The sequence below is a fragment of the Ceratosolen solmsi genome, unplaced genomic scaffold, assembly GCF_000503995.2.
Source record: "Ceratosolen solmsi marchali unplaced genomic scaffold, CerSol_1.0 scaffold29, whole genome shotgun sequence".
NCBI lineage: Eukaryota > Metazoa > Arthropoda > Insecta > Hymenoptera > Agaonidae > Ceratosolen > Ceratosolen solmsi.
The window spans coordinates 5,784,364-5,797,791 of NW_011948417.1; positions in this window are offsets into that span (position 1 = coordinate 5,784,364).

Sequence of the window (13,428 nt, forward strand, 5' to 3'; positions counted from 1 at the left end):
ATTAGTAAACGAACGGGATACCGCTCATCTCCGAGTATATGCGCATGTATTTGTGTGTGTGTGTGTGTGTGTGTGTGTGTGTATGTAGGCGGAAGGTCGGTATGGTCGTCGAAGCACGGTCGCGAGATGAGCGTGTCCTTTTTGGAGGCGGCAGTGGAGGCGGTGATGGTGGTGGTGGTGGTCGTGGTGGTGGTGGTGGTGGTGGTGGTGGCGGCGGCTGTGGCGGCGGCACTTAGGGAACAACTTAATTTTCTACCACTACTACTTCGTTCTTCATTATACATTTGGACTTGTTCTTCCTGCTTAGTTCGCCTTTTTTTCCCTCTGCGCGTCACTGTATTTTTCAAGCTCTAAAGCGCGCCAGATGAGGGGAAAACGTATTATTATGTATGCCTGGCTCGAGTGCGCCTCGATCCTACGAGACATTTACTCGATATTTTTATCGTGATGAGTCGCCTTTTCTCCTATCTCTCCTCTAGTGATATTCTGGATTTTGAACTGAAAGTTGGATATGCTTGTTTATAAGACAAAGTGAGCGTGGCTTTTGAGAAAGTAAAGATAAAAATGTAACCCGTCCAATATCCAATTGATATCCGATCATCATATTTCGTAAAGAATTTTTGTTCCGCCGAATGCAGAGCTTGGGTGCCCATGGGTGGCAAAGTCTCGATTGCGTCACCGTTGAATAGCCTCAAGACAGCACTTACTGAATTCAACGATTGAGACGTTCGAGCTCAAAAGCGGTAAAAATCATTTACCACTATGGGAATTTCATCGTCGCAAAAAGTGATTTAAAGTGGAAAATACGCACGCGCTCTTTCTTTTGTTCGGCGTTTCGCCATATTGAAAATACGAGTACATCGTTATCTTACAGCTACTCTCATTTTTACATACAAGAATGGCATAATTTTTTATTATGATAGTATTAATAAATATTAATACCTTTTAATATAATACAGAAAAATAAATAATTTGAAAAATTATTGCGACCGTCTATTTGATTTGTGGCTACATTGTCTCACACGTACGTACGAGCTCGTTCATAAATATAAAGATAGATAGAGAGAGAGAGAGAGAGAGAGAGAGAGAGAGAGAGAGAGAGAGAGAAAGAGAAGTAAATCTATATATACATATGTATATACATATTAAATACTTGTTTTGAAACTGCGCATATTATTTTTATAAATTTTTATAATTCTAGAATTTCAAATTTTGAACCTCAGTACTTTTTTTATAATCTTCACTTGCAGTCAGATTAATCGCAAATACAGAAACACAATAATAACATTCTGAATTTATGTTCTATCATTAGCTTCAAATAAACCATATTCTATAAAAAGAGCTTGGAAATATAATGATTAAAGCATACAATTATTTCCTCTTACAAGAACAAAGTAGTAAGTACTATAAATCACATACATTTTCTTTAGACATGAAAGACTTAAAAACAGCATCAAGTAAAACAATATTGCATTTAATCATGTATGTATACTTATAAATTAAATAATTATAAAATTACAACAACAACAAAAAAAAAACAAAAAAAAAACATAATTTCAAAATTATTTGTCATTTCAAGAATAATTTACGCATATAAAAAATGTTTTGAATTTGAGTTTTGAATTAATATTTTTATCAAATACTTATCCAATAATAATCAAAATTTCATATTTTCAATAGATATTATGAATTGATAAAAGATATTCATAGTCGGAAATTAAAGTATTATTATTAATGTTTGAATGAATTAAAGATGGAAACATTCAAGTTGTTATTGTTCTTGGATTGAGTTACCTTCTTATATCATATTTCATGCACGAATGATTTTTTACTTGGATACTATATCTTTCGTGTATTAGATCTATAATTTTTTTTGTTGCCATTATTAAATAATAATTTATATGTACGTATGAGAATGGAGTACAAATCAAATAAGATTTTAACATTAATTTATCTAATCGACTTTAATCTCTACTATTAATTCTACAAACATATAAATATTATATAATAATTGTGAGATGCATTATCATAATTAAAAATCAAATGAAAGATTATTATTTGAATAAAACCATAGAATTAGATATGAATATTATAGAATAGTAGCTAATTGTTTCATTTTTGAGGTCAAAACCATAACTTCCAAAAGCTTTTTTAATTGAAAAAATTAATTTAAAGCAAATATTATTAAGTAATAAAAAATTAGAAATCTTCATTTCTTAATGCTTATAAAAATATTTTATTAAAACAACATTTTACCGTGTGCCAAGTCAATAATTAAGTTAATTAAATTGTGCCCACCCACATTTTTCATACTTTTTACCTACATTAACTAAAATAAAGAGTTCCATAATTTTGGTTTCATTGTTTTTTTTTTTTTTTGGCTTAAAATGATATCTTTATTATGAAGTAGGCGTTATGATATCTTGGATGTTCCTTAAAATTGATTTATTCTTTGAAAATTCACCACCACGACACAAACAAAGGTTATTATCATTCAATATATTTTGCGGATATTTTCTTATACATATGCCGAAACTGTTCGATTCGCGATAAGAAGATTAACGTTCTCTAACTTGTTTTTTTCTATTCTACGTAATTTCATTCTATTTCTTTCTATTTCTATCTCTTTCATTTCCTCTTTCTTATGCAATAGTGAGAAGGATCACCAATAGCCATATGAAAGCATTCAGTAAAAAAATAGGATTGCTTATGCTCTATTTGAATCTAACATAAATGTTTTTTACAAATTACAATATTAATACTTGCTGATTGGCTAATTGCCAAACCCTTCATTCACATGGCAATATTTGTGATAAATATTTTATCGATCTCAGTTTTCTATTGTTTTATGAATAAATTATTGAGTTTTCAGGTGATTGATAAATAATATTTATACATTGTAGACACTGAAAGTATTCTTCTCATATATTTTCAATTAAATTTAATATAATTTAAAAATAATTCATTTTAATATATATATATATATATTATTTATATATATATAAATAGTCGAAATATAAAAGCGTAAATTCAAATCCAACTCTTATGCATATGTTAAGTAATTTTGCTTTATGAAATAACATAATAAGGCTAGTTAAACGGATATACCTGGTTAAACGGAGTATCATTTTGCTCTTAAGTTGTTATAAGCATTCGTGTGTATTGGTCATTTAACTGATGGAATAGATAGTTTTAGCTATCGACTCAACTTGTACATATAAAAAGTGTTATTATCTACTTATTTGGCCATTATGGAAGAAATTATGATTTATAATGCAGCGCATCGCGTTGTGAAAACGACTTACTAGTCCAGAATATTTATTTGTACATTATCAACAATTAACTTTCAAAGAGATCGTTAAAGTTTCTATATTTTCTTTAATTTTTCATTTATAAGTATATTTGGGCAAGAAGCTATTCATATATATATATATATATATATATATATATATATATATATATATATATTTATATATAAGTAAATAAGTAAATTAATAATATTTTTTTTACGTTTATCTTTATTCATTTTTATAAGATAAATTTATAAAGATAATTTCATAAATGATAACTTTATATAAAATATTGAATTTAACGATAAACCGAATTGATAAAATATTTAAAAGTTCTAAGATTTTTCGACTATCGTAATTATCAATACTATGAAATTAAATTGAAAGCTATTTCTTTCATAGGTAGAAACTGCCTACTTTGTAACATTCGTAGTACTTCATATTTGTAAATTATTTGCAAAGAAGATAATATTATCTTTGACTAGTGATCTAAGAAAATAATACGTTGCCGCTGAATCGTGTTTAACAAGCTTCCGCCTAAACGACTAAGAAGATGCTCACAAAGGTCACTGGGTTACACGATCAGTGGTACCATAGAAAAATAAAGTGACCCTTCAAAAGTGTTTCGCCGAATGGAAGAATCTTTTTGCAAATACTTTGTTAATTACGACATACAAGTTTTAGGGGCATTATATATTTTTTTCATAAAATAATAACTATTCAACCACATGTATTCTTTTATAATTGTATCACCGTTGTTATAATATACTTATATTATTTTCATTAAATGTAGAAATCATTAATATAGTGCATGTTTAGTTTATTTTCATCTATAATACTTAAAATTTGTAATGATGTTTATGGCAATTTAATAAATTGTATTTGATGTTACAAATTAAGCATTAAATTCACAGCATATTTCATATTTATATTTATTATATAAAATTATTTTGCCAACTAATATATTAATCTTGTAATTTAATAACAATACTTTTGCTATAAATTGGCCACCTTTGTCAATATTAATTACTAGTATTAGTAATTTAATTTTTCAATGTTGCAATTAAATTAAACATTAACAAAGCGCCGAAATTTGTAAAAACTTAATAAAATCAATGCTTGTTAGTAAAATCTGGAGGATGTTACGAATGATTTACGTAGATGCGGCATCAAAGTAGAAGGGCATCTGAAAAGGGAAAGTTTGCGATGAAGGAGAATGAGCTTCTAAATATGCGATATAATGGATGACAAATAAAGACTTAAGTCTCCTTTTCGTGACTTTCGTGCAAAGTAATGCCATGCCGTCGAATCTTAATCAAATCGTCAGGTCTTTTGTCATCGTTTGTATCTCCCGTCGAGGTTAGTGCAAGCGAATGCCATAATTGCTCGAGCCTCAAACGGGAGAAAAAGATTTTGCTGAACTAACAATAAGGCCCAAACCGCTCCCACATCAATCATCTTTTACAGTTTCGTGGTAGAAAGGTTCGGGCACGTCGCGCAATTTCTTGCCTCTCTGTATACGTATTGATATGCACGTGCATGTACATGCGCACGGCGATGTTATGCAATTCGAAAGAAATCAGATGAGCTTGATATGAAATAAGCCAGGACGAAGATATCGAGCGCTGAAGAAAGGGATTGAAGTAGGAAGGGAGATCGAGAGGGAGATGATGTAGATGGTCTAGTAAGTAACCGATGAAGCTGAAGTGGAAGGAGCGAGAGTGAGAGGAGGGGATAGAGAGTTGATATGGGAAAGAGAAAGAGAGATTGGTAGGATGTTGTTGGGTTGTAGTGGTGGCAGTGGTGGCGGTGGTGGAGGGAGTCAGAGAGAGAGAGAGAGAGGGGGGGGGTCGCGATAGTTATGCACTCACCCATAAGAGCAGATGGCTCATTCGTCAGTTCATTCGTTCGTTTGTTGATTTAGACGCGATCAATTTCATGCAAATCACTCATCGGCGATATAATGCCACGTCACGTTATAGTCGCCGTGCGCATAATTCGGGAATTAACGAGTACAGCGCTGAACAACCTACCCCTCGCCGCGGATGTTCAATCATCGATCGGGAAAAAGAAAAAGTGGCGTTAGCTCGAATATTTGCTATTCCAGCGCGTGCTCGTGCGAATTGTGACGTTGAGGCCGCGTCGTGGGAAATCACGTTCGCCGTGCACCGGCGATATGCGTCGCACGATGTTATTACTATTGTCCCGCTGTGTCTCGATCGCGCAACGCGACGATATTTCGTAAAATGCAACGCGAATTTTCGCGGCCGATCGCGGACAGGTGACCGGCCGCGGGCAAAACCGCGATTGAGCGCCGAGGCTTCGTGCCGATAAAACCGCATTATTTATGTGACGCATTGGTAAATGATCGCGGTAATAAAAGACTGGAAGGATCATGTATTCCTGGTTATTTACTGGATGCCAATTGGCTGTTTCGATGATGGTGTTGCAACATGAATTCCAGGTTTAATCGTTGCATCGAATCCGTGAAAGGAGTAATTTTTTTTTATAATTTCTCGTTCTATTGTCATTAATTTTTTGAATTTTGAAATATTTTGAAAAACAGCCACTGAGCATAAGATGCTTTGTAGTTTCATTATTTTCTGCCTTAAATCGATTTCTTCAATCACTCAATGCGCTAAATACCATAGAAAAGTTATCATGTTCGATTACCGTTATATTATTAAAATTGTTATTAGTAAAATTGACTTGTACTTTAAAAAAGAATACAAGTTCATTTTATCTTTTAAAATTATCATCTAACTGAGACGATAATGAAATAAGGATTAAAATGACTTTTATTATTATACCAATTTTTATCATATATTTCCACACTTGAATATAAATACCTTTATTCTTCAAAAAAAAAACTAAGTTAAAAATATTGACTTTTGTATCTAAATTATTATTTAAATAAATAAAAATGAATCATGAGACATGGAATACATTTTCAATCATATCTATCATTTTACTATTTATTATACAAAGTCCGTATTATTACCTACAATTTGAATACAAACTAATCTGTATAAAATTTTGTCAACATTCATTGACTTTAAAATTAAGCAGTTTATATTTACGACAAGAAAAAATATTTATCGAATTTGTTGAATTATTAAAATAAGCTTTTTGCAGAGAGATTAATATTTTCTAAAATCTTAACATGATTATAATAAATAATATTATAATGAAGTTACATTAATTACACATTTGATATTATTTTATAGAAACATAAAAACTTTTAGTTCCAATGGTAATAATAAGCGTAGTATTAATGTTAGAAAATTTTATTTTTTCTAATTCATTCAAATTTTGTAGGTTACTTCATCTTATTTGAATGCCGTAAAAATAATTATATTTTAAAAATATTTCATAATAATTAGAATAATATAAATTTGATTTTGGCTTGTTCAATATGGTTTGATTAAATAATTGTATGTTACATATATTTCTCTTCACAACAAAATCATGCAATAGAAAATGAAAATTTGAAATTTAAATTCAATATGAAAATCTAGTATCGTATATGATCGAATATAGTTACAATTTAATAAATCTATTAGGTATTTTTAATTTTAGCTGAATATTTTTGTTTTTTTATTGCAAACATTGAAATATATAACAATGTAAATTTAATATATGTGTGCGTGTGCGCGCGCGCGCGCGCGCGCGTGTGTGTGTGTGGGTGTACTATTTTTACTGTAAGTGAAGCAATGAAGTTTTTTATAATATTGCGTGTATGCATTATTTTGTAATTAATGTTATAGCAATGTATATTTAATAAAAGAATAAGAATTAATTGAATCTTAATAGAATGTTCTTGGTACATTGTAATATCATTATTTCATCAATTTTTTCTTATACAAATTGATAAGCAATTTAGAGCATTCGGCTAATTTACATCTTGTTAACTTATCGCAATGAATGTCAATGAGTGCTTAATTTTAGAAGAAAAACAATTATTGTTAAGCTTACGTGCACAATACATGACACATACGTCACAAGCGTACATAAAAGAAATGGATATGATAGATGACAATGAACCGATTACAAAAACCGAATCCAACTATGAAAAGGTCAAAATCGTTGGGTTAATAACAACATAAAGAGTATAAAGTACGAGAGGATGGAATTGCAGCATCACCGCCGTTAAGGAACGGTGTTATCTGTCATCTATTACTTAGTAACCCTATTATACGTGGAATTGACTCGGCCGATGGACAGACTCAGGTGCGCTGTTGTAAAGGGACATACTGGGGGATAACAACACTGCACTTCGTGAGCCAACTTTCTTCATTATCGCGGTAGTAATGGCAGCGGTTACCTTAGTCGCTCATTGTTAACCAATGTACGGTCCATTCTGCAAAAGAACGATAACGTGATCGTGCGTTATCTTTGTATTTCACTTGACGGCTTATACGCGTACCGGAATATCGTAATTATTTCTAGATTAAATGTCTCGTTGAACGATAAACGATTCGATCGACTCGCAGTCGCGTGTCTTATAAGAATTACACTCGCTAGTTCGTTGCAAATCTTACTTTCTACCACTTTAGCAATTCTTACGTCTAATTATATGTTAAGTTTATACTTGAATTTTACTTTAGATTTTTCGTCGTTTTTTTATCGACAAAACACTGACATTTCCCCATTCTCCTAATGACATAATGCATTTGAAATATTTTTAAGTAGCAGAAACAATGCGAAATTAAATAAGCTAGAAAAAGTCGCACAGACATGGCTCAGGGTTTGCTTGTTTACGTAATGCTTCCGATAAGAAATCGAGCGATTATTTACTTTTCGAAAAGTCAAAATTTTTTTATTCAATGGCTTCGGTAGAAAGTAACTCTATCGATGGACTTTGGGCTGTCGAATGTCATCATGCAGTTGATTATCTTTAAAAATTTGTCGAATCGAACAGTTTACCGATACGGATAACATCTACATGAGATTAGAAATGAAAATTAATAATTACTTGGCGCTTCGATATTGCTGATATGTAAAAATGTGTAAAAATGTAGCATCGAGTCCCGTTATACGAGATCAACAACTCGGCAACTCTCGCCAAAGTACCGAAGGTAAACCGTGTGTACGGCCATCGACCGCAAGCCTTTAATTGTAAAATTTGGCTTCCGATTTCAATAGGGCTGCCAGTCTTGGATAATTCAAGCCGCGAACGAATACGGAGCCGAGCCTCGTTGAAAATTATGAATCTACGGCTAGTGAGGCGAGCCGCCCTTAGATTACCCCGTGTGCCTGGATTCCTCGATAATAACGCCTAACTCGCATTAACGTACTGGTCGTCTCGCACGCACAGCGAGCTTCATAATTTCCCAATTAAGCCAACGACTTGAAATACGTTATTCCGATGTGGTTATGAATTTGCGGGAGGAATCATCGGTGGCTGAAATAAATCAGGCCTTATGCAAATTCAAGGAGCGCGTCCCTTGCACCGGCCGCGGTACCGCTCCTCCCTGGACAGGAAGAACAAAGAGAATCATGATAATGAGTCGGAGTGGGGCAGGTCGGGGTGGAGGAGGACGTAAGGATGTAACAAGCCGCATGATAGTGGGAGTTGGTAAGGGGCCGTAAAAGGGGATCGGGGGTGGAGGTAGCGCCGGATCGCACGCACACGCAGTTCGAAAGCCGCGAGCGCGCCTGATCTTCGGGGCTCGTGGCGCGGAACAGAGCCCGATGGAGCGGAACTACCAGTCACCTGCTTGCTTCCGGCAGCCGGCGTCCTCTCCCCCTCTACCACGCTCGGCCCCGATCTCAACCCGACCCCTTCCGCTCAGACGCACTGGTTTCTTTCGGATTTTCAAACGTAATCTCCATCTCGCTCGCACTCCGCTTATCCGGTGGCTGCGATACACGCTCTTCTCTCCCGGCCATACGCTTTTCTTCTTTCTTATGTTGACACCGTCTACCGTCTATTCGTTCTATCCTGCTCGATGAGACTTTGATGTAGGTCGGCTGGTCGCTTCGCTCTTACGGGAGCTCGGGTGTTGAGAATACGGCACGTGATTGATTAGGAATTGATTTTTACGCGATCGCCGTCTGTCTCGCCGTGCGCGCTCTTTATAAATTACTTCGATTCCTACCTCTCTAAATGTTAAATACATCCTCGCAGCCAACAAATCTTATTTAATGAATTTAATAGAAATGTTTATTTTTAATAGAATCATTAACATTATTATCAATTATTTCTTATAGGCAAGGACTATAAGGATAACGCGTGTTCTGCGCTTACGATATGATATAAAGTTCTTGCTTATTACGTACCTGCTGAAAGAGAAAAGCAATAGATGAATAAGACAAAAAGTCAAGATTATTCCATCGGAGACGAAGATTTTACATTGGCATTGTTTGTTTTTCATTCCTCGGATTGTATTCATCGTGAGATGAGCGCTAAAAGTAAAATATAGAACAAATATTGTAATTCACAATAAATTCACAATAGCTTTATTACGAGGATCTGATATCACGATTATATTGCTGCTATAATTTTTATCGTCGGTGTAGATAAATTCTCAGACATATTTTTACATGTTCGATACCATTAATCAATATTTCGTTTGTAAATAACTTTATTTACGATTAAGACATTAAGCAATCTCCAACTTACAAGCTAATTCTTAACGAGAGAATGATATCGACACCTCGTTACAAGACATCTGCAATACAATAAATTCATTAGCATAATCAATCATATGTAAATATTCGATTCCCTTTATTGTTTATTTATTTTTATTCTTTAAGACTAATGCCCTTTGCAACTCAAAAGTAAGTTATTTCGCAAGCACTAGTCAATCCGTTGTATCTATTTTTACGTATTCTCTGCATCTCGATTCAAACGTGTTTTCTTTTTTTTCATGTTGCACGCTTTTCTCTATCTTATCTCTTATCTATGCTGTCCGTCTCCCTTTCTTTTATTTATCCTCTCTCGGTTGAGCTATCAGGCGAAGGTATAGTGTGAGGCTCTCCTTTTCCCTTTTTCTCTCCCTCTCCATCACCGTCTCTCTCTCTCTCTCTCTCTCTCTCTCTCTCTCTCTCTCTATCTCTATCTATCTATCTATCTATCTATCTCTCTCTATCTATCTCATTCGCTATTAAACTATCTTTCTCTGTTTTGTGCTTGCTTGATTCCACTCAGTCTCGAAGCTATTCGTCTCGTCCGAGAGTTCGAGTTCCGTGCCTGGGAACGCGCACGGCTGCATGACTAAGCTGCCCCCCCCCACCCCCGCTTACGCCCCTCTTCAACGAATACTGCTATCTTCGTGCACCTCTTCTCTTGATACTGGTCAATCGACTGTACTGAGCTCTAGCCTTCAAATTCTGCGCACTTCGATTGCACATGGTTTTATGTGGTCCGAAGCGTATGTAGGTACGACTATTGAAGTGGGCAAGTTTATCCTTTTACACGCGGTGGTCAGGTGTCAATAGTTCGAAAAACGTCTAGAAATTCAGATTTAAAATCTTCGATTCTTATTTTTTCATTTTTGCCCTCTTTGTGTACGTCTATATAATTCATTTATTTTTTTTTTAATTGATGTAATTATCGTCTGTAAATTTACAATGAACCCCTCTAAAGAAAGAAAAAACTTACATAGATGATTCTAAAAGCTTATATCGATCTTTGCTTGTACCGTGAATTTTTATTAAAATAAATTTGTATAATGTATTGCGAAAAGCAAGAAAATTTAACAACACTATGTGCAATGCAAATTGTGGCATTTGTTTTAATTAGAATTAGAAATTTAAAAGTACGCAATAATGTCTTCTTATTTTACAGCTAAAAAAACTTTATTATCAAATTTTTTTTCTTTCTCAAAAACATACTTCAACATCTTTATTTCCTCGCGTCTAGTACAATGTCATATTGTTCTATTATATTGTCAGTGCAACTATTATGATTTAAATTTAATGTACACGTCATCGATAATTAAGTCATTAGATACCTGTTCATTTATCGATAATAATTAATTATTTATAGTAATAGATTTACGACAGTTATGTATTTTGTATGGTAGTTATTTTTTTATTCTATAACATCTAAATCCTTATTGAATGTAAATGATAAATTTAAATCATGAAACTTTAAAGAACGAAAACTACGTGTTGATAAAAAATACAAACTTTGCCAGTATTGCTTAGTAGTCATCCATCATTTACAATTTATCGCAATCGCAATCGATTAGCAAGAAAGCCAGTTATGTTGAATTACATAAATCCTAACTGAAAAAGGTTCTATCGCAAGTAAAGTCTTTCGCGAAAAGAATCTCGTGACTGTTATATGCATTTCAGTCGGACGACGAAGCGGGAGAATGGCATCATAGGACAGTTGAGTTGTTTGGATCAATTTCCGGCTGATAATACGATCTAGAAGCGCTTTAACAGCTTTGCGTTAATTAAGTTATTCGGTCAAACAATAAAACCATACTTACGGCTTACAGAATCGTAACGACTGCGCCTAGTCCCAGCGACCGCCGTACCATTTAAAACGTATAGTGGCGATATGGGCGCGTGGCTATCGACCCCCGCTGGGCAAATCAACGATTTTCCCGTTGAGCTATCATTTCACAGCGGAAAAGGAGATTGGCAGTGGCGCGAAAATCCGCCACGAGGAAAAATCCCTCTTCATCATTCATAGCTCAAGCTGCTTTCTGTCCTTATTTTACTTTAAGTAATTAACCGAGCCAATGCAATCGGGGCCATGCGAGATGGTAAAAGCTGTAAATCGTTTAGGAAATTGTAACCGTTTCCTATGATTTTACAGTGGTGCTTGTCCATTGTTTTTCAAATGTCAATTGCAGATGCAAGTTGAGCAGGGCCGCTATTACAATTTTAAACCATAGTTATTCGTATTAAAGTGTAACTTTACGGTTGACTGTTAAATACGAGCGAATGAATTAAGTTTTCGACGACTTAACAAGTGGTTTACATTAAAATATTAGAAAGCGAGATATATTGATATATTAATTGAGATATATATCATCGGTATTATTCCATTTTCTAACTATTCGATATTAATAAAACAATTCACCAATACCGATATTAAATTTTAATATACATTATTAATTAGAAGCATTTGTTCCTTAAATTATTATTACAAGTTTTATTTATTTGAGATGTACAATTATTTGATTAAAGTCCAAGTAGCCAACATTAAGCAAACATTAATAATATTGTTTAAATTATTATGATGAATATTATTGGGGCAAATAATTAGGATTAAGCATGTTTTTACTTACAAATAAAAAGACGAGCATAATTAGTGGATATAACTTGAATCATAATACTTTCAAGTCTTCCGGCTCTTACCTTAAATTAATATAATTGTACGGCTATTAAAAAAATTAAACTTATATTGAAATTTATGGTTGTATTTTACAATTTTCGCGGAGACTGAATGTGCCTTTTGCTGATAGTTCGAAGCATTGTTTATTATTCATAAAAGATTTTATACTTTGTTGCCAATTTTCTTACGCTAACTTGTTTCTATTATATTTTTACTGGATTATTAATATTTTCACGCATATAATATCGCACTCATTTCTAAAGTATTTCTTCAACACATAAAATCGATGGTTGATGGGGTATCAACCTGACTTGCTTTACACAGTTGGATGACTTTAATAGAATTCGCGATATCGAAGGACATAAAATCAAGATAGTAATGTTTATGTAGACATTAAGAGAAATTGTCCCAAAATATATTTGATGATCTTGTGACGATTATACTTTTATACATAAATTTGAATACATGCAATAAATAAAAGGCAAATAATTTATCCGATCGGTATAATTTAATGGTTTTATGATTTTTGCTTGTATATTGTTTTTGTTTTTGTTCACCACAATCGAACGAGACAATTTCATTAACATTGTCTATTTATAAATTTTTAATTGACGATTAGCATATTTTATTGATCCTAAAAATCCATTAATTTCTCTTAAAGAATTATATTCAAATACATTTTTCTCAATTTGTACTCGATTATTAAGTAAAAATTCATTATGCCAATTGAGAAATAAGTGAAAAAATTTATTAAGCTATTTTCTAAATTTTACAATATTCTCCCTTTAAAAACGTCTATCATTCAAATTTGTATTTCATATTAAAACTATTATAATTATT